This window comes from Patella vulgata, chromosome 4 (genome assembly GCF_932274485.2).
Source record: "Patella vulgata chromosome 4, xgPatVulg1.2, whole genome shotgun sequence".
Taxonomy (NCBI): Eukaryota; Metazoa; Mollusca; class Gastropoda; family Patellidae; genus Patella; species Patella vulgata.
In genome coordinates, this window is record NC_065882.2 from 86,007,711 (window position 1) to 86,027,839 (window position 20,129).

Below are 20,129 nucleotides of genomic sequence, written 5' to 3' on the forward strand. Positions count from 1 at the left end.
CATTATGATATGTCAAGTAATACTAATGGAACTTTGTTCTAATTTTTGTCTCCAATTAAATATTTACTAATATTAATTTAGTGAAATCAATTAAATGTTCAATTTCTAGATATCTGAAAAGCATCCAACACATTCTATTGAATCAATTGAATCGACATAAACACTGTGCCTCAAGGCTCAACTGAGGGCCCCCAGTGGGCTCCCAGTGGGCTCCCAGTGGGCTTCAAGTGGGAGCAGAACCAATCTAATTAAAACACAGACCCTATTTCGTTTCGTTTTTTATAGTTCAAAATTTTGTTTTACTTGTCTTTACTACACTAGGATCTGGGAGAGTTGTTATATAACTTGCGTTCTGGATGATATGAGGGATTAGCCAATGAAACACTATGATACGTTGAGTAGTGGAAGCCATCGAAAGTATAAAAAAATGAAATAAAATATAGATCAGCATTTTTATCAGACTGGAGCAGAACAGCAGGACATCAAACCCTATTTCATTTCAACTAAGGGAATGAAAGTATAAGACGAACCATTGATTATATGTTTGAGCGATGCACCCACCCCAAAATCCCTCTACTGAAAACACCTCCGTTTCTTGTCTAATACACCTTTCAGACGCTTATTTTTAAACCAGTTCAAAATTACCAGGGGTTTTAAGACAGCATTGTGTTGCGTTCACACGTGCCGAGTTTAACTACTCTGACCTCTTCAGTTGCAGGTAATACTTGACAACGCATGGGTAGCTTCATATTCTTTATTCAGTTGGGGGGTTGGATGGCTGAATGGTTAGCGTGCGCGCGCTGTATCATAAAGTCTGTCATTGAGTCGACTGGCGTGGTTTCAAATCTCCGGTTGTACGTGGCAAGGAGTAGGGTCGCCTGTCCAACCTCGTGGGTTTTCTCCGGGTCCTCCGGTTTCCTCCCACTGCTAAAGACCCCTACGCGCAAGCGAATTATTGAAATAAAATTAAACCATATGTTAGTCCCGAAATGACCTAGTGGACGTTAAACTCCATTTCTCTCTCTCTTTAGTCAGTTCTTGCACGCTTTCGGTAACACTGGCACTGCATGGCGTCGCCATTTTCCCAGGGTTTTTTTAAGCCAATGCGTTCGGACAGCCAAGATGAACCAGTTTAAAATAAAAAGCTGTTTCGAAGACAGGTCGTGAGCTGGGGTTTTTAAACTGTTTTTTTTGCCCTACATTTGAGTTTAGACGACAAAGGTAAATTGGTTTAACGATCCCCGGGTTTTTTAAACCAGTTCAACTTAAGCGTTTGAATGGGCTATAAACCACCATCGACAATGAAAATATATATCTGGTGGGGGTCTGATAGTAAACTTTAATAAAAATTATACTAAAATATATACCTGGTGGGGGCCATAGTAAACTTTAAAAAATAATTATACTGAAATATGACTATATATATTTTATGGTATTTTCTCAATGATATTTATAACATAATTTAATTTACAATGAGTTTACAACTTGATTGTGTATAAAAGAGGTGACTAGAAGGATAATAATGCAAGGAAAACACAATGTACACAGACTGGATGACATCAGCAGAGTTTGATATTTCATACAATATAAATCTCTGAATGACAGTATTTATTGTATTATGTAAGATTTAGATAAAGAGCTGACAATTCTCACTGTAATATCTTCTTTGAGCGGCATTTAGCAATTGACGTAATAATAAACACAAAACCATAATCATGAAACACAACTACTATTTTATATATTATATTCATCATCATTTGCTTGAAAACGTTAAGAACCCTCAAAGCAACGTCACTTTAATTAAAATAGTAAATTGTGTTCCATATTATGTTTTGGTCTTTATTACACACTGTAATAGTTTCAAAATAGATAATGAAAAAACATTATACTCAATATGTAAAATGTACATTTTTTTTCTTCTTGAGTCTTATTCCATACGAAAATCAGTCGTTGTTGTTTGTATTTTAGAGGAGAGCCGAAAAAAGATCCCCATAATCAATAAATTGAAAAAATAACTCCCGTAAAAAAGTTCTCCCAGTTTCGATAAGAAGAGTGATTTAGAAATTAAGGAGAGGGATCTGATATTAAGGAGAGTGATTAGTTTTGTGTATGAGAAATGGTTCTGAAGATTAAAAACTGCATGTTAGAGGGTCATTCCTGGATTCATAAATAACAATAAACCCCCAATGACTTTATAAAGGTGCGCGATTTTCAATTTTAAGGAGAGGGCAAAAAGGCTCCCCTCGGTCGACATTCGGGTGTGTGGCAGGCGCTTGAGAGCGATCGCTCGCCTTAAAAAACGATGACTGGAAAATGTGGAAAAAATCAAAACATATCAACAATGGATAATCTCCCTTTGGCAAATTACTTCACTCTGATCCATCCTACTAGTGATACAATTTTTGTCTAGCCTCGATTGCCATTACTACGTTGTTACAATAAACAACATTTTTACGGTTATTTCATCAACCACAAAACGTATTCAAATCTACTACATATTGGAGCCATCCAATGGCATCTAGAGTTGATTATGGCCTGGATAAGTTAATTAATGATGATGATGAGTTACTTGTATTTTACGTCCGCTTCCACCGAGGTGATATCGCAGACAATTAATGTCTGATTAATAATTTATATCACATATAAGGCCTAAAGAAAGATGTGCAATAAGACAGATTTAGCTCTTGCATAATGTATGTTTTAACAATTGAGACTATCTAAGTCTTGTCAAAAATTCAAACACTGATACCTTTGCCCAGAATAAAGTAATCTGAATGATATTTTCAATATATTCATTTCTTATGTATTTTTGCACTATTATAGCAAGAACAGCCAACCCTGTATCTCAATCTTACATAATGTATTTTTAAATCAACATTATGATTGCTGCTTTACGTACATGTATGCACTGATCCATATCTGTATTAACGCAAACAAAAGTGACATATATATATATAGATATAAATATACTATACTGTCCATCTTTATACAATGACATTATTTATGAATAGTCCCAAGACGGGTGAAAAGTACTTTAAAATGCTATTAAACCAGTGTTGAAATCAGTTTGTGTCAGCATACCTTTTATCTTTTATAGTTCACTGTGGAAGAAAGTAGTGCAGCTTAATGGTTGTTCTATATACTTCACCTTACGAGTGTTTAAAAAAGAAATCAGGTTTCACATATTCACAATACATAAACACAAAATGGCCTCTCCGCGATAATTTACTTCCTAGTTCTCATATAAAACATAAACTCGACTATCTTTATCATTATTTTAAGATAAAACCATGTCAAAAGATATATCTATATCACTGTAATAAAGGACATTTCCTGTTAGTCATATGTACGTGTGTTGTGGATCGGAATCCAGGAAAGAGTCGAGAAGACCAGTTTTTATTAGTCAAGTGTGTTAACTACGGAACTGGAAGGGAGAGAGAGAAAAGAGAAATGGGGTTTAATATGGTAGAAATTTGTAGGACCCGGAGAAAACCCATGAAGGTTGGACAGACTACCCTACTCCTTGTCACATATGAAATTGGGTTTAACATCCTAGTGTTCTGATGATGATGAGTTAGTTGTATTTTACGTCCGCTTCCAACGAGGTGTTGGACTCCAACTGGGCTAATGAAGGCAGGCCAGACTTTGAGGGAAATTTTGCCCAGTCAGCGGCACTATCGCCTACTCTTACATCGAATTCCAACTGCCAAGGGATCTTTTACGTGCACGCCAATGTATACACAGGACCTCAGGTTTTCGTCCCGTCCAAACAACTAGGCAGCTGTCCTTGTCAGGCCCTCCTTCCTGCGCCACTGACAAGGGGAAACCTGTTGATTGTGATGTATGAGCAGGGAATCAAAACCGTGAAACTTAACTCAAACAGACCTTATGATCTAACAGGACTGCGTTAAACCATTCGACCACCCAACCCCCCTCAAAGTGTTTCAGAAAGAGTAGGCATAACCTGCCTTGTACATGACACTTCTTGCTATTTGCAGATTATAGTCAGAGGTGATAGCTTGGATTATAGATCATAGAAAATAACTGGTACGGTTATCTTTAATTTGTGTCTTGTGATACCTTATACCATCTCTTTAAAGGAATTCACTCAATTTTCACTAATTCAATAAAAATAGGGAAGATTTGACTGTGATATAAATACTTTATTCTCAGCCAATTTATCAATGGTTGCAGTTTCGGAAAGATGTGTGCATTGAATGTAGCCACCGAACTGGTCATTCAAGCCTTAGCCTAGCTTCTCCATATTTAAAATAAATCATTAAATGGCAGAAACGCTCTAATGTACTTAAAATCCGACCCATCCGATGGCATAGAGTTGATTATAATGTACATAACAATTAAGGCCTAAAGAAAGACCTGCAATAGGCAGATTTACATAATGTAGGCCTATTTAAACAACCAGTCCAGTTATTACTACTGCTGCAGCAATATTGTGTTTTGTCGAGTCTAGATCTTCACGATCACTGACAAATTGTTTAGTTATTAACATGAAATAGAGAAGTCTAGTTGAAATGTCATGTTATAAGATGTGAATATTATTAAAATTAACACCTATAAAATATTTAGTAAACTTCCACAGAATTGTGACCTGTGTCATTATCACTACAATAAGTCAACATTACTAACCAAGTATTGTTGTGTACATGTATATATCGTCTCGTTATATTTAATCATTGTTTGATAATGACTAGAGAAGACTAGGTGAAACATCGCTCAGTAATAAACAGTAATTGCCTTCCATAGAATTGTAACCTGTGTCTATATCACGGAAAACTTTTTGTTTTAGAGACATGAGACATCTTCAAGTTATTTCTGTTATTCAAAGAAAGTGATAATTAATCTAATTGATCAGGGTGTGTTAACGACAACTAATTAGGAAGATGCTGCAGACAAAACTCTTCCTATACGTCTAACTGACAATTCAAATACATTAAGAAAATCAGGAAGTGGTTTGTATTTCAAAAACGAATACATGGAGTTCTAATATCCTAAATTTTACAATAAATGAAATGAAATGAAATGGGGTTTAACGTCCTACTGTTCTGCAATGACTGGACTAAAATAGACGGACATACACCATACAGTGCGCTATGAAGGAAATTTTGTCGTTGATATGAGACATGAGCCATAAAGAGGTGTATTAGGAAGGAAGATGAGGATATCAATTTGTCACGAGACAATGACTTGACATACATATTCTGATACAGGATATTTATTGCCCTCTACAATTATACATCAAAGGCATAAAATTACCCCAAAATAGGTCACCTAAGACAAAACAAACATTTTAAACTTGACACTTTATTTGTATGCCAGAATAATTTCGAGCGCCATTTGTAATGAAGCGACTTGATGAACACATCCAACAGGGAGAGAGAGAGAAATGGGGTTTAACGTCCACTCGACAAAAACTAGGTCATTTCGGGACTAACATATGGTTTAATTTTATTTCAATAATTCACTTGCGTGTAGGGGTTTTTAGCAGTGGGAGGAAACCGGAGGACCCGGAGAAAACCCATGAGGTTGGAACATCCAACAGGAAATGAAATGAAATAAAATGGAGTTTAACGTCCTACTGTTCTGCTCCTAACCTGGGCTAATGAGGACGGGCATACGCCATACAGTGTGCTATGAGGGAAATTTTGCCCGGACAGCGGCACTACGGCCTACTGTTATATCGAATTCCAACTGCCAAGGGATCTTTTACGTGCACGCCAATGTGTACACGGGACCTCGGTTTTTTGTCCCATCCGAACGACTAGACAGCTTTCCTTGTCAGCCCTCCGTCCTGCATCACTGACTAGACAGCTTTCCTTGTCAGCCCCTCCGTCCTGCATCACTGACAAGGGAGAATCACGCCGGAAAATCTGGATGAACTTTCTCGGCCAATGCAGGGATCGAACACCCGACCTCCAGGCATCCAACAGGAGAATACTGCTCGTGTAGAGTGAAATAAGAGTAGGACGTAGATTTTATTAGCCCAGTAGGAGCAGAACAGTAGGAAGTTAAACACCATTTCATTTTACAAACAATGAGTATACATACATTCCCCAATAACACAGCTAAATCATCCTTTTGGCTTCAAATGTCATATTATTTATTAATTAGACAAGCCTATAATCAACTCTCTAGAGCATCGGATGGCGGAGATTTAAAAGGATTAATGATTTAATTTTAAAATGGTGAAATTGGGGCTAGGTCTCAAATAACCAGTATCGTGGTTACAATAATAAAAAATATGCCACATCGTCTCAAAACTACAAACAGTAATAACTTCGCACAGAATAAAGTAATTTGAATGATATTTTCAATATATTCATTATCTATTTGAGAACTATTATAGCAAGAACGGCCATTTCTTTATCTAAATCTGGGGGGATCACGTAGCTAAGTGGGTAAGATGCTGGCTCGCTAGCCTGGAGTTCGGATGTTCGATCCCTGCATTGGCGAGAAAGTTCATCCAGATTTTCCGGCGTGGTTCCCCCTCGTCAGTGAAGCAGGATGGAGGGCCTGACAAGGACAGCTGTCTAGTCGTCCGGATGGGACGAAAAACTGAGGTCCCGTGTACAAATTGGCGTCCACGTAAAAGATCCCTTGGCAGTTGGAATTCGATATAAGAGTAGGCCGTAGCGCTGCTGCCCGGGCAAAAATTTCCCTCATAGCACACAGTATGGCGTATGCCCGTCCTCATTAGCCCAGTTTAGGAGCAAAACAGTAGGACGTTAAACTCCATTTCATTTCATTTATCTAAATCTTAAACAATACATCTTTAACAGAGTGTTTAGTACCAGTATATTCCTCAATAACACACTGAATACATATATTAATATACTGGATTCCTCCCTCAATAACACACTGAATACATATATTAATATACTGGATTCTGCAATAACATTGTGAATATATATATTTATATACTGGATTCTTCAATAAAGTCCAACATGTGTTTCATGAGTGTAGTCTGAAATAACTCCCAGTGAATATACATATCGCCCCCAGTGAATATACATATAACTCCCAGTGAAGATACATTATTTAATACTCATGGATCAAACTCAATATGCATTGGTCTCCTGTGTATTTCCATATATATTCCAGTGAATATACATGTAACTCCCACATTCAATATACATATAACTCACACAGTAAATATAAATGTAACTACCACTATAAATATACATATAACTCACACAGTAAATATACATGTAATTCATGTATCATAAATCTCCATTTGCAATATTTCACTGTGTATTACGAGTTGTACCCACCCACTCTCACATATACCACACCATTACTATATATCTACCTACAAATACCATGCATTAATCACATCTCTCTAAGTATGTAATACAAATTACAATGTTATTCTTCCTCTACAAGCACCTGCTATAAACAATATACTCTAGTCCATACATGTATATTAAACAATATACTATAGGTCATACATGTATATTAAAGAAGTTAATTCTCTATTCTTTGGCACTTAGAAATGAACACTTGGAATGCATATAATAATGTAATATGAATGTATATAAACTCATTTACATTCAATCGTTTCTATTTTTACTCTAATTTCTAAACAGTTATGTTCGGCAAAATATGTGAAGAGCCCAAATTGAACGGCAGTTTTTGGCATCTGGTTATTCCAGTCTACACCAGTAGTATTCTCCTCTGGGATATGTTTAGCCTTGTTCATAGAGTCGCTTCATTACAGATGGCGCTCGACAGCATTCTAATAAGTGATTCGTGTGCCGATTTTAAAATTTTCATTTTGTCTTATATATTGGATATCAAAAGCCCAACTTTTCACGGTAAGATCACAACATCAGTGTTAATTTAAATTGACCAATAAGTCGTGTTTGTAATGTTTGAGACGATGGATGATATTTAGTTAAAAGACTTGCCTCAATTAATAATATTCCTGATCAACTGTACAAGCACCTGCTCTAGTCTGTACGTGTATACTATATAACCTACAGTAAAGTTATACTTCCTCAACAAATCTACACAAACATAGGTTATATCATATTATATAATGGTTAAGGAAGCAAACTATATAATCTACCTATCTTCAGAAGGATCTAATTACTATAAACGAGAGAGGCAGGCTTGTTACATGTGAGAGAGAGAGAGAGAAATAGGGTTTAACATCCACTCAACACAAACTAGGTCATTTCGAGACTAACATATGGTTCAATTTTATTCCAATCATTCGCTTGTGCATCGGGGTCTTTAGCAGTGGGAGGAAACCGGAGGACCCAGAGAAAACCCACAAGGTTGGACAGGCGACCCTACTCCTTGTCACGTACAACCGGGGAATCGAAACCACGCCAGTCGACTCAATGACAGACCTTATGATACAACGCGCAAGCGCTAACCATTCGGCCATCCAACACCGCTCTGGTCTATAACGATGTGTATGATAAGCGTAATGTCAATCGTATTAATGGAACCTTAGTGTTTGGTCATAATTTGATAAACCACATCCTTCTCAGGCATTCAGGTCATTTCAGTTGGTATTTCAACAATACGCACTCGCATCAGGGGTCTTCAGAATTGGGTGGTAACCATAGGAAAAATCCTACCAGGTTGGGCAGGCGACTCTAATAATCCTTGTCACGTACAAACTTAAGCCAACTTATTACACCACCTGACCAAACCCCCACCGAGATCGAACACAGGGAACCTCCTGGTTCAGTACAACAGAATAAACGGACAGAAAATGAAATTGCAATACAGTGTGCTATGAGGGACGTTTTGCTCGGACAGCGGTGTCCCATCCGAACAACTGGACAGTCATGTCCTTGTCAGGCATGCACCACCGACAAGGGAGAACAAAGCTGGAAAATCCTGATGAACTTTTATACAGATAGAAGACTAAGACAAACATTCACACAACATACATCACAACAACAACAAGAATCTCTATATCATTTGTCTACCTGTGCACACAGGTGAATACAGGTGAACACAGGTAACAACTCATTGCAGGTAACCCAATATAAAATTAGAACAGAAAAACGTGTGGGCCGAATTTGAAACCGTGTAGTGAAGATATAAAAACAAATATTCGAAACATGTGTAATTGATAGAGCAGATAATTTCTTTGATGATATATTTAGTAATTGAATACACAATAATTTACTGGATTTATTACTATTCATCTTTTAGACAGGAAACTCCTGGTCTTTATCAAGAAAATGATACAAACATGTGGATTATAGACAAAATATATACAACAACAAAAACAATTTAAAACTTCACAACTTAAAGGATATAGGATTATACATCCTATTTGTTGGCCATTTTTATACAATACAATGTTCTAAAAATATACACATTGTTGTCTATGTTTACTATATGTATCCCATTTGATTTCAAATAAAAAAAACTCAGTAAGTTTGAAAGACAAGGTGTACTTCTTCCTTGAATAAAATACACATGCCTCTCCCTATATATAACCATGCATGAACATTCATTAGTTCGTGGGCCGTTTAGCCTTCAGCAAAATATTACAACTAGTTGAGGATGACACACCAAATAAAGTTGACAATTTCTCGTGGTATTCGTAAGTTTTTTGAAGTATCAGTTCGCTGTTACTACTTTTGACGATAGCATCGTGTATGTATACTTTGGTAAAGTTAAATTGTATATTCATATACAGAAATTTACCTTTACGAGCAGTCCAGGTTTAGAAGTAATTGTCAATTAATACAGGTTTTCTTCGGGACATTACCCCAAATCAGGAAGTACTTAGTTGTCTCGCTATTTCACACTCGACAACGGGAAGTTAAGTTACGCTCTCAGTGCTTCTGCGCGAAATTAAACATTCACGGTTTGACAGTAAATCAATCTTTAAAATAAAGTTTAGGATGGTTGTTTATAAAATAGCGGGTTTCAGTATCGCCTAATTTTTATTGAAGATCTGAGATTTTTTCTCTCCTATTTTTTTTATATAGTCGTCACCTTGTCGGCCCGTCTGTCAACGCGATAGAGGCTATAGTTTTTAATGGATTTTTTCAAATTTGGCGGGAACTCTATCCCTATCGATATTTTGTATTGTGACATTCCGTTTCGAAGTTATCCCTCTTTGTCGAAAACCTTGTGACCGCGATAGAGTCTATTGTTTTTAGCGGATTTGTTTTCTTCAAATTTGGTAGGAAGCAAACTTATGTTTCTTAAATTTGTGTAATTGATGTCATGGAACCCCATCGATATTCGGCGTTCTGCTGCCGCCCAGAGTTATTATCTTTTCTTACCTTATCTTACACATATTTTATAAAACACACCCAATGTTGACAGGTGACCCAAATTTTAGCATCTTTCTGGCATAGAAGGAATCCCAGTCAAACTTGATGTCTGCTTTTTTATAGCTGTGGCAAATGATCAAGTTTTAGAGGTTTTTACAGGGTGTAGAAGTTGACAATTAATTGATTAATTAATATTTTGTGTTCATTTAGAAATAATTATGATATAAAATAATTAATTGTTTCAGTAATTATGGATAATTTTCTACTGGTGCCATTGCTAGCCAAACTTCTATTGTCATTTCATTATGGAACCCTCCTTGCAAAGTAAATTGAGTAGGCCTAATTCATTTTATATTACATCTTAAATGATTGATATAATGAATGCACATATATATGTTTTATTTTAGTTCGGAAACTTTAGTGTTTTTATTTTATAATTGTTATGATCATTTAGTTTTTGGTTAATTGTTATGCCTGGAATTGGAAGGGTCTATTTCAATTGTTGTATTGTATAATGGACTGTTCCATTATCTATTATGTGCTAGCTTGTTCACATATCTTTAAATTTATAGTTTTTCCAATTTCATGAATTGTTTAGATAAGTTTATGTCCTTTAGTTTCCACATACTGTATAACTTACGATTTGTATTTTATCTATTTACTGTTCATCCCAACTGATTGAGTACAGACTAGTTACCCTTTTAGTCTTCTTTAATCATTTGGGGGTTGGATGGCCGAATGGTTAGCACGTGCGCGCTGTATCATAAGGTCTGTCATTGAGTCAATCATAAGGTCTGTCATTGAGTCAACTGGCGTGGTTTCGAATCCCCGGTTGTAGGTGACAAGGAGTAGGGTCGCCTGTCCAATCTCGTGGGTTTTCTCCGGGTCCTCCGGTTTCCTCCCACTGCTAAAGACACATATGCGCAAGCGAATTATGGAAATAAAATTGAACCATATGTTAGTCCCGAAATGACCTAGTCTGTGTCGAGTGGACGTTAAACCCCATCTCTCTCGTTCTAACTGAATTAAAAGCCGAGATATGCCAATTTGAATGAATAATTGGCTTTTTAATAATATTTAGAAAATATATTTTTTACACACGCACGTGTCGATGTGTGAAGAATGTGTTTTCTACAAACTACAAAAAAAAAAAAAAAAAAAAAAAATATTCTAGAATATTAATAAATAATACAGAAGAAGATTGTGCAAAATATGTTAAGTTTTCAAATATGCAGAACTCGTTTTACAACTTAATGGCAATTGGAGCTGTTGTAAGCTATGTAGTCATGTTCATACAGTGTATTCCATGTATGTCTGTCCACAGTTGAAAAAAAGAAAAACGTCTGGATCAGTGGAAAGGCTCACACACGGGTTTTCTACAGGGTTGACATTTTCCGACGGCCCCTCAGCCAAGGGATGCTGTCAGGTTTTTGTTTTTATCGCCACTCCCCAACTTTCAGTTTAAAGGGACACAACCCAAAACAAAATTGGATTTAGACCAGTAATTAGATTGTCTTTGATGTTAAATCCATACATTTCTTTGTCTGTAAGCTTTTTATTGTGGACATTCCGAAGACAGTACAGAGTCCAACGCGCCAGATCCATGTAGAATTGATCTTTAAGATTTTTTTCTTTACCTAGTTAAGCATCCCAAACTTAGACTGCCTCGAAGTATGACGTAGATGATCGCTGCGTGCAGTATGCTAATTAAGTTCACCTATAACCTGTGACGCTATTTTCCTAGGTGATTTCCCTTATTATTCCACCTCAAAATAATGAATACTGACCAAAACTTGCCCCATAATATAAATTTAAACATTCTTCTATATAGATCAAACATTCTTCTAGACCAAAAAATGGTTGTTGCGGGGGAATAAAATGCACAAACATGACGGACGTAGACTTTATAACAAGGGCTATAAATTTGAAAGATATCATAGAAAACCACAGGGAAATAGGCTTCCTTATGTCTGTCTCACGTATTTTAAATAGTGTTTATTTATAAGAGAACAAATGTCTATATTATGGAAGTGTTTCGATTCTATTCATGACGCCTGTCCGACATCATATTTTAAATAGTATTTGTAAAAGTATCAATACAATATTGTTTTAGAATCCTTGATGTATAATTTAATTATTTCATCTGTCGATATTATTAGAGAAAAGGTGGTTAGTTATGCCTTTTAGAACTTTTATACTAGAATGAAGAGTAACATCAAACTACTAAACATTTAATAACAGCTATATTTAGATATAGGTCACTGTAGTTGTATATAGTGAGGGAAAGGATATTTGATAACTCTGTGAATAGTATGTTGACAGACTCTTTCTAAGTTTTATAATAATATTGCTATCTGCCATATATTATGTTTAATTTTATAATTCAATAGAAGCCCATGTCTTGTTATTTAGCATACTATTAGTGAGTTTATATCCCTATTATATAATTTATTTTGTTGGAAATGTACCATAATACATTGTCTAATATTATTGAGTATTATTATCTCCCTTTACTTAAATAGCTGAATTTGAATATATAGCATGCAATTATAATTTATGTGCATATCCTATAACTTATTAAACGTAACTAAATGATACTTTTGTATATCAACTTAATCATAAATCACATTATGTCCATCTGTTAAATATTGTTGCATTTATATTGTTGACAATGTGTACTTTGTTTACATAAGGAATGTATAGTTTATAATTTTGCATGAATAGAGAATGAATTCGCACGTTCGATGCCAACCTGTCGAGACGGCCAGGCGAACGTGTTACCCAGCATTAGTACCCTGGGTCAGTTGTTCCCACTGGGATATCCGTCTCCAGGGTCGAAGCGAAGCTCTAATTATTACACCTATAATTCTTGAGAAGTGCTCTTTGAGCCTACAGACTTTAGATGCTTGCATCTAATGAACAGACTTTAAACTGCTCGCAGTTTAAAAACAGATACAGCCTTTAGATGCTTGCATCTATTGAACAGATACAGACTTTAAACGCTTGCGTTTAATGAAAATTTTACAGCCTTTAACTGCTTTAACAGTATAGCGTTTAGCTATTACACAGAACAGATCACAGAACGGCTTGAACTGGGACAGTTCGCCTCTTTATAAATAGTATAAAAGAGTTTTCCCAGTCCATTAAAACTTACCTGTATATATGTTATAATACATAATAAAACTTTATAGTTTTATACAGTTTTGTTTCGTTTGTTCGAAGAGAGAGAGAGCCGAACATAGCACAACTACTTTTTAGCTAGTCCGCCTTCTCCTCTGAAGAGGCTCTACTTTAAACGGCTTGTGATCGGCCAATAGATCACTGGTGGCAGAGAATTTACCGGGTGTGGGTCCTGAGCAACAATTGCAGCATAATTCTCCACACTACCAAACCGCTACACCATTTCGTGGCCAAAGACAGAAGAAGTAAAAAAAAAAACGCGCCACAAAAATACTGGCTATAACTCTGTCTGAGTGCCCAGGTAGAACATAGATCGTATTGCCTATATAGTTGTTCATTAACCGTTATCTCGCTGAAAAGCAGTTTTATTTAAGTTGACATAAAATTCATGTCATATTGTGATTGTTGTTGATTTTGTTCTTGATTTTAGTCAACTTTAGAGAAGTGACTATAACACTGAGCAACCTGAGGTGGGTGGGTGTCTGGGAAAGTTGAAAATTTGAGTCAACTGGCATTTGAGGTTATTGCTGAGAGCAAATTCTTGTGAACGAGAGGATCGGAAATGTTGTCAGTGGGACAGAATCTTGAGATCTGCTTGTCAATTCCGCCTGTGTTGGGAGAGTTAACAGAAAATTGGTAGTCTGTAGCCCCACGCTCTAGTGGTACTACTAACTGGACGGTTCAATATAACCGTGAATATGATAGTGATAAGACCACAGAGAAGTGGAGGAAGAATAAAGCCATAATGCAATCGAGCGCCGTAGCGCGAAAAGAAATTAAGACAGCTACGGATAATATTTATTTAACTGAACAACTGACTTGGTTTCGATTCCCCGGTTGTACGTGACAAGGAAGGAGTACGGTCGTGGGTTTTCATCGGGTCCTCCGGGTTTCTCCCCCTGCTAAAGACCCCTACGCGCAAAAGAATTATTGAAATAAAATTAAACCATATTATGTTAGTCCTAAAATGATCTAGTTTGTGTCGAGTGGACGTTAAATTATTGCCCAAAACCCTTTGAGTTATTACTTACTACGTTTAGAACGACGGTCAACGTTCAGCCATAAAACAACATCAAAAACTCGAGTATTTTACGAAACCGGTTACAAAAACAACGATTACCTGTCGTTACTCGCTGGAAAACGACTATAAAACAAAACAAAAGGTAAGATATATCCGAGCGTGGGATATTTCCTGGGATTTACAATAAAAGGGGGCTACTATTCTTTCCTGAATAAACAACTTTATTCACTGAAATATATCTGAGGTAACGATTTGCTACTTCTAGAAAATGAACTCAACAAGCAGATACATCTTCGTTGATTGGCATTTAGTAATTGAACATATTAACACAAGTTATAATTTTAATGATACACAATTACTGAGTTTAATATTAAGCCACGTTTCGACGAGGATACTCTCATCTTTATCAAGCAAATGATACAGGTATGTTAGTTAGTGTTAGTTGTATTTTACGTCCGCTTCCACCGAGGTGATATCGCAGACAATGACGTGTTATGTGTACAAGGTGCATTAATTTACAATGTGATTAGTGAGAAATATTAGGATGGTTAGGTTTTCATATATATGTACATAGGACAATAAACAACAGTAGGATAACATGTGCAAAGGACGAAACAGGTGCCAGTAGACATTTACAAACATGCGATTTGACGGAACAGACATGGACAAAGACGGACATTTTCACAGACATAGACATATTATGTACATATATATATATTTTGGGTCGATTGGGTTGGTCTGGTCGTTCTGTCCGGTAGAATGGCAGGGCGGTGCAACTCTACCTTGGGGCTTTGTTGGTGAGTTTGAGTCCTGGTCCATTCTTCCTTCCATTTGGGTATGTTGTCCGGTATGGTAGCGTTTTTACATCTTTATTTATGTTATTCATTCCTTTTATTGTTGGTTCTCTGAAGGTACAGGTATGTGAATAGTAGGCAAATATATACAGAATATCCAACAAAGATAATAATCAAATACAATTAAATCTTAACACCTTTGATTAGGGGGCCATTTACAACAGAACCTACAGGGATTAAAAAGGAGTGGAATGCTATTATTTATAAAGATCAATGTATTAACACTATTAATGGGAAACCAATTAACCTGAGCTATAGATAAACAATAATAAAAAGAGAAGTGCATGTGTATGTATGGGATTATGAGTGAACAAGAGTGATCGGTGATGCAGGTATTAAGAAAAAATAATAATATATAATAAAAACATATAAGATATATATTAATTCAATAAACAGAAAATCATAAAAGATAAAACTTATTATTAGACTGTAAAGTTGGACGGGGGAAGCCGTAAATATATTAATTCAGTAAACTGAGAAATCGAGCATTGTGAAATATAAACTGGATAAGGACTGAAAACCAAGATATGTAAAATGTATAATTAGATTGTGGAAAAACTGGATAAGCACTCAACGGGAACAAAAGTATGGGAGTCAATAAGCTGGAAATCATGAAGGATAAAACCTGTTATTAGAGTATAAACCCGGACGAGAGAAACCGTAAATATATTAATTCTATGAATTGAAAGTCGATAAATGTGAAATATATTGTATAAGTACTGGAAACCAAGATATGTAAAATATATAACTTGACTGTGAAACTGGATAAGCACTGAAATGTGTTAATTCTGAAAGCTGAAATGTGTTAATTCTGAAATGTGTTAATTCTGAAAGCTGAAATGTGTTAATTCTGAAAGCTGAAATGTGTTTATTCTGAAAGCTGAAATGTGTTAATTCCGAAAGCTGAAATCCTGAGAGATGAAAGCTGTTATTAGACTCTAAACCTGGACGACGGAAACCGTAATTATATTCATTCAATAAACTGAAAATCAATACATGTGAAATATATTATCAGACTGTAAAATTGGATAAGTACTGAAAGTCAAGATATGTAAAATGTATAATTAGACTTTGAAAACCGGATAGGAACTGAAACAGAAATAAAGTATTAGAATCAATGTATACGTTGGTCATAAGTCCTTGGTATGAATAGTCCGACATCACGGTTTAACTTGGGCTTGATGCGTTTTATATTGATGGCCTCAAGGAGTTTCCTGGTGTTCTTCTGGTGATGATTTACTGCAAGGGTTCTTGTTTGGTAACACATGATTGTATGATGGCCGTTGTTAATAATATGCTCTGCTACGGCTGAGGGATTGGTGGAACCTAGTGACTTGTGCTTTTTTATTCGTACATCAAGTAGGCGCTTCGTTTCGCCTACATATTTTTTGTTGCACGTTATCTCGTAAATACATCCTTTGGGCTGTGGGGAAGTTGGTTTGTGTTGTTCTACCATTTAGCTTGCAGTAAATTATGTATGGTTCTGCCAGTAGAATTACAATATTGTTTTATAATCTGTGATATATAATTTAATTATTTCGTCTGTCAGTATCTTTAGAGAAGAGGGGGTGAGTTATACCTTTGAGTCCACACAATCAAACATGTATCACGGTTTATTATTACAAAATGATATCATTTGTTTAATTTCGTTTTGTTACGTTAACCATGAACAGTCTTTCACATTAAAAGTTATAACCTGGATAAGCTTGTATAAAGGTATATGTTTTAGAAATGAGGACGCATGATGTGATTGACGACAGCCTATAGGATCAATAGAACTGGCATATATTCAATTCCTTTCAGCCCCGAAGGATATTAACAATACACCATATATATTATAATATGAAGAATGTCTATAAGAATATGTATATATTCAATTGCAAGTTTTAAGACGGAGGAAGTAAATTTATAAAGTTGTTACACCTATAACAGGAGACACTGTCATGATTCGTGGTATGATTGAAATCATGTTTTTAATCGTGGAGTTACCATGGTGATCCTACCAGGTCTTACCATACATTGAGGTCAGTCGTAGGAATCGTGTTGATCGTATCGTAATATACCCGAACGTATCTGCACTTAGCTGATCGTAGACCCAATAGGAACAATCCTATTGTAACTCATCGCACAGTCAGGCGATACGTTTCAAGTCAGTAGCTTGAAGCGTATATATGGTATTAGTGTCAGTGGCCTGTGGCACGAAGTAACAGTATATTGTCGCATACATAATATATTATGTCAACGCTTGGGCGATATAATATATTATGTCAACGCTTGGAACTAGGATGGAGGTGACTAGGCATGAACTTGCAACGATAGATTTAATTGGCGCTTTGATAACCAATGAATGCTTTGGAGACAAATTTTGGCGGTATTTTCCATCATGAAATCGGTAAGTTTCGATTGTTTTTTTCTTTTCTGTTTTTTCTCTCTTTTCTGTGTCCTAACCCTAACCCTAACCCTAATCCGAAAGAAAAGTGCCCTTTTTTGAAATTCTGACATCACAGGTGCCCTTTTTCTGATAAGGATGCCCTCTTTTATTTACAGGGACACTTTCTATTGTTAAGGGGGTGGACCGGTCCCCATGGTCCAACCCCTGGATCCGCTCTGATGACGCGTACATTCCACTGAGTCTACAGGTCTAATATGCTAACACGCTTGGAGCGTCAACACAATATATTATGTCGCCCAAGCGTTGACATAATATATTATGTATGCGACAATATACTGTTACTTCGTGCCACAAGCCACTGACACTAATACCATATATACGCTTCAAGCTACTGACTTGAAACGTGCAGGGTGGCACAGTAGTGGTTACCTGGCATTACGCCATACAATGTGTTATGAGGGAAATTTTTCCCTGACGACATATTCTTATTTCGAATTCCAACCGTCAAAGATTCTTTTACGTGTACGCTAAAATTTACACGGGATTGTTTTTTTTTGTCCCATCCAAACCACTAGACGGGGTTCCTACAAGGCCCTCCATCCTGCACCATTGAAGGGAAACCCACACCGGAAAATACCGTGGAACTTTCTCGGTCAACACCGGGAGCGAATCCGAAACCTCCTGATCAGCGATCCAGCATTCGTACTCACTGAGCTACTGCAGGTCCAGACGGTTTTCACTCCAAAGATAAGAGCTGTTTAGTCAACAGATGATAAGAGCTGTTTAGTCAACAGAGGTTTGATTTAGTAGGATGTTATATTATTCATTGTTATGTTTATTACCGAAAATTAGCAGATGCTAAGGAACTGTCGCAAAATTTCAACACTTGCGTCCGAACGAATAAACCACGGATAGATCTCGACCAACTCACACACCTGCCTATCCGCACGGACGGAGTAAGATATTGGTGACATATTTCCAGGATCAGCAATTTTAAATCATGAAAAACCGATATTTAGTCCTTCATTTTCAAACCAGCTAGTTCCGTTTGGACACAAGCGTTGACATTTTTGCGATGGTTCTCAAGAGCTATGTGCGATTTTAAATGTTTATAAATATTGTGCTTATAAAAAACAGATTGTACGAGCATTATATGATTTTATGGGAATGAATACAGACGATTTGCCATTTCAAAAAGATGATCTACTTGCACTAGATGAATATAACAGGTGAGATAATTGGAATAAGCAGCATGTTGATGGGTTGGGTGACTACTGAAACCCAAGTATCATTGTACCAGTGACTACTGAAGCACAAGCATCATTGGTGCCAGTCCCATCTGAAACACAAGAATCATCGGTACTAGTGCCATCTGAAACACAAGTATTATTGGTACCAGTAACTACTGAAGCACAAGCATCATTAGTACCAGTGACTACTGAAGCACAAGCATCATTAGTACCAGTGACTACTGAAGCACAAGCATCATTAGTACCAGTGACTACTGAAGCACACGCATCATTGTACCGGTGCCTGCTGAAGCACAAGCAACATTGGTACCAGTGCCATGTGGAACAGAAGCATCATTGTACCGGTAACTACTGGAACACAGGAACCATTGGTACCAATGCTTGCTGAAACCTAAACTTCATTAGTACCCGTGTGTACTGAAATTACCAAAACATTATTACCCAATAGAGAATTGGTACCAGATTTCCACGTATTAAATAACAAATATCGTCTGCCATATAGCACCTGTCCAGAAGTATTAATGAACATAACCACACCCTGACCCGGTGAATCGACCTCTGTAGAAGATTTTATATTATAGTTGGTGGTATGATGTTAATAAAAGCGACTCTGGTATCTACACACCAGGTAAATATGTAATTGACTCTGTTCTCTAGTTGTAAATCACTACTTGTAAATCTGTAGATACAACTCTACAATCTCTAGTTTTAAATAAGTCTCTAGTGACAAATCACTACACATATATTTATAATGTGAATGTCTTCTGGATTGCGTTTGGGGAAACGCACGGGAAGTTCCTCCTGCCCTTACTATGGAGGGAGAGAGAGAGAGAGGGATAATGTCCACTCAACAGCTACTAGGATATTTTGGTACTAACATAAGGTACAAGTGTAGTTCAATAATTCGATTGCGTTTAGGGGTCTTTAGCTGTAGGGGGTACCTGGCACCCAGAGAAAACCCACGAAGTTAATCAGGCGACCCTACCCTTGTCACGTACATGTGTTGGATCGAAACCACACCTGTTGACCCAATGACAGACCTTATGATGTAAAGTGCTCGTGTTAGCCCATTCGTCCCCCGCCACCCCGCCACCAAACTCGAAAATGTTTTGAGATGTTATTGAGTTTTTGCCAATATTAATCACAATATATAGTGTCAGT

General features: G+C 36.6%; 1 protein-coding gene across 2 annotated transcripts in view; it reads right to left on the reverse strand.

Annotated features, from left to right (window-relative positions):
* LOC126817258 (tyrosine-protein kinase SRK2) overlaps window positions 1–9,783 on the reverse strand; it is a 42,363-nt gene extending 32,580 nt beyond the window's left edge. The window contains exon 1 of one of the 2 annotated variants that reach the window (XM_050544067.2): window positions 9,694–9,783. The gene's annotated coding sequence lies outside the window, so the exon portion shown is untranslated. Of the gene's footprint in view, window positions 1–3,081; window positions 3,384–9,693 lie in introns of those variants that run through there. The other variant, XM_050544068.2, reaches the window with a different exon arrangement.
* Window positions 9,784–20,129: the final 10,346 nt, after the last annotated feature.